The following is a 3,550-nucleotide window of genomic DNA, read 5'->3' on the forward strand; positions in this document are numbered from 1 at the left end:
ACGCAATATAAAAATCCTGGTGAGGACGTGTCCTGTTAAAATGGCACATATGGCTACCCTAACTAAACCTTCGTTTAGTTAAAGTCCCCCTGAAGTGAAAATCAAGTTTTTTATCTTGTTTATTTGTCTATATGGTGTTTTTAATATGCCTTTAGACAAACCATGTGCCAATCTATTAATCAACACCATTGCTGAGTATTTTCTCCTTAAAACTGTAGTTTCCCTAAGGCTGACCCAGAAATACGGTTTGAAACAGAAACCATGTGCCAATCTATTAATCAACACCATTGCTTAGTATTTTCTTCTTAAAACTGTAGTTTCCCTAAGGCTGACCCAGAAATATGGTTTGAAACAGCCCTCGGTTTGCTACGTCACAAACCAATAACCAATCATGTCAAGGGATCGATTCCTATCACTAGCATGCAAAATATACCAATACCAGCACAAAACCAAAAATAAATTAAAGCAAAAAACCCATGAAGCTCTGGTTTAATGTGAATTTAGAACTAATATATAATGCTAACATGCATTATAACCCATGGCAACAGTGTAAAAGTAGCCCGGAGTCAGACCCACCTCTTCTGCATCGGCATCTGCACTTCACACGCGTATGCTCGCAGGCGCAAATTAAGAATCACAAACGGCTGTATTCGAGTCTTCAAGGCATTTTAGGACACAACATCGTCAAGTAAGTAACTTTAACGAATCTTACAGTGTAGTTGTCCGCTAGTAAAAAGATAGTTTTATCAGTCATTATCTGTGTATGCCATTGTTTTGCGTTTACTACAGTTCAGTGGATCAGGAGGCGCTGGCTGGTGTGACTGAGTGGAGGCAGGACTAATTAGCATATTCATAGATCAGCGTATAGTAAATGAGACAAGGGTGTAGAGTTGCATTCAAGCTATTTTAAGGAATGAGAAAATTATTTTCACATGAAAAAAAACATTTAAATATGTAATTTTGATGATCAAAGATAAGTTTTAAGGGATAAAATATTTGACTACAGGGGGACTTTAAATGTACGATACTTGCATTGCCTTGGTCGTTGGACGAGTGTCCGTTTGCAGTCTCGGATGAAAGTCTTGATGGTTTCAAGGTTTGGTGGCATTGGACTTGTGATCACGTTCTTCCGGGTTGAAGAGTGATGAACCCCTAAGATGTTACTCTGACTCGGTGGTGATTGGGAGAGTTTTCTCCCAGATGAAAAGTGAAGAAGAGCTGAGAGAGACATCAGCTGAGATCCGAGGATCTTTGGTTGAATGGAAAGACAAGGCCGAAAGCCTGGCAAGTTTCCAGAAGAGTTCTAGCTCACATCCTCATATTCTCAGAATCTGCAAGAAGCTAATCTGAGCTGTGTCGAGGCCTGCCAGGCGCGGCTGCGCCAGATCTGGGACTTAGCAACTAGAAGATGGGAAGGTGATGAGAGACGAGTGAAGAGACTAAAAAGCAAGACGGGTCACTGAATTGAGGCCTTTTAAGTTCTGTGGAGGTCACACCTCTTAGAGCATGGTATTTTGCATATGTAATTCGATTGGGTGTTGATGTAAAATCTACAAAAAATTATTAGAACACTAATATGTTGCATAGGTATAAACATATAATATACACTCTCAATTAGATCATCCGAAGATGAATTCATAGAGACCAAACATGGTATAGGTGAGGTTAAATTAACTAGTGATCTATCATTAGCATGCATAAAACGGTGTACAATACACAAGACCATATACAAGGAGGTAATAATCATACACAAAGACCTGGGGATATGCATGATAGGAAAGTCATAGAAAAATTTGTCTATGAATTAATGAAAGAAGTCATTTCCTATAGCAGTATGTGTCTGTTTTAGAGAGAATTGACCGTTCGCAAAGACTCACCCTCCTTAGTTACTGTTGCCTTCCCCGACAAACATTGCCACTCTCACACTACACTCATGTTCTCACGCAGTGAAAAAATACATCACAGAGCAAAGAGGGAACTGACAACACGCTGACAAAGACAGAGCAGTTTACTTCTGGTATGAAACAAGGACTCAGAACCCTCAGCTTTTAAATTGTGTCATTTTTAAAGAAATTCAAATAAATACCATTTTGTGGCTCTTTAAAGTGTCGTCACAGATTGCTGTATTGCCTCAGTTCAAACATGTGAACCGATCGTCTTTTCTTATTTACTTAAAGCACAAAATGAACATGAATAAACATCAGAAAGTGTTTTATTTCAACCGCAGAACACACCATTTTTCAAGTTTAAGTCCACCGAAGTTAATCTACTCTCCTGTCTGATTTGTGGTTAAGGCTAGAAGGGATTCAGCTGCGGCTACTGGGCATGCACATTTATATATTTTCCGAGCCAACAATATAACGTGAAACCTAAAAAAGGACATGGTGCCATAGTTTCATCACTTTAGAGTGTCGCAATGACCGTCTTTTTGCAGTAGAGGACCTGTCATAGTTTAATGTGACACAAGGTGACACGAGGTTAGCTGCATTGAAAACAGATGAGCACACATGTGCAAACAGCTCCCGATCGGGGCGAAGTTCACGGGATTTTGTCCACAGAATGATAAGAGCACACGTTTTAAAATATTATTTTATTATTTAACACTCAGTATTTAACTTAAGCTCTGCATGCCATGCAGTCAGCGCCGGACATGACAGGTTTTCTGGTACGCAAAACAAGTACTTTAAAGGAATATCTTAGCTTATTGCCGTTACTGTGGCAGCCAACAACAGCACTGTCATGGGTTGCTATTGTGAGGAGCACGGAGCGAGGAACGAGGAGACCAGGAGTACAAAACAAAGGAGTTTAATATTCTTCTTCAGGGAATCACACGTAGCACAAGGAGGGGACATAAACAATTCCGGAGAAATAAACTCAGAACGGGACTCACTATAAAAACACAGACACCAATGGGACACACCTGGGAGCAAATTAACTAATTAAACAAACACAGCTGGAACCAAATTCATACAACAGGACAGGAACAGGAAGGACCAAATAAGGAAAACAGGAACTAAACGGGAACATACACGTGACAAGCACAGCTTAACCCTCCGCACATTTGTATATTTAGTTATATTGGAAAAACTTTCAATTCAGTCTATCTTTTTTACCCCGTTATAACATGTATTTTTATGGAGACCGGCCATAGCTGTCGGGCAAGATGGCGGATAGCAGCACATAATATTGACACCTAGATGAACAGTTTAGTTTGTTTTATGACTGTAAGTCGTTCTCCTCAAATGCTATTGAGCTTTAAATTATTATATATATTTGAGTTTGAGCCCATTCCGTAGTGAAAAAAGTAGCATTTCTTTACATATGATTTACAGTTTAATAAATATCAAAAATGTAAAAGGTGTGCATTATACTTGACACCTAGATGAATACTTTACAGTTTGTTTTATGACTGTAAGTCATTCAGCTCAAGTGCAATTGAGCTTTAAATTATGGCATATTTTGCATTTGAGCCCATTCGGTAGTGAAAAAATAGCATTTTTTACATATGATTTACAGTTTATTTTAATAAATATCAAAAATGTAAAAGGTG

Source organism: Sinocyclocheilus anshuiensis, unplaced genomic scaffold (genome assembly GCF_001515605.1).
Source record: "Sinocyclocheilus anshuiensis isolate Anshui unplaced genomic scaffold, SAMN03320099.WGS_v1.1 scaffold2797, whole genome shotgun sequence".
Classification (NCBI taxonomy): Eukaryota; Metazoa; Chordata; class Actinopteri; order Cypriniformes; family Cyprinidae; genus Sinocyclocheilus; species Sinocyclocheilus anshuiensis.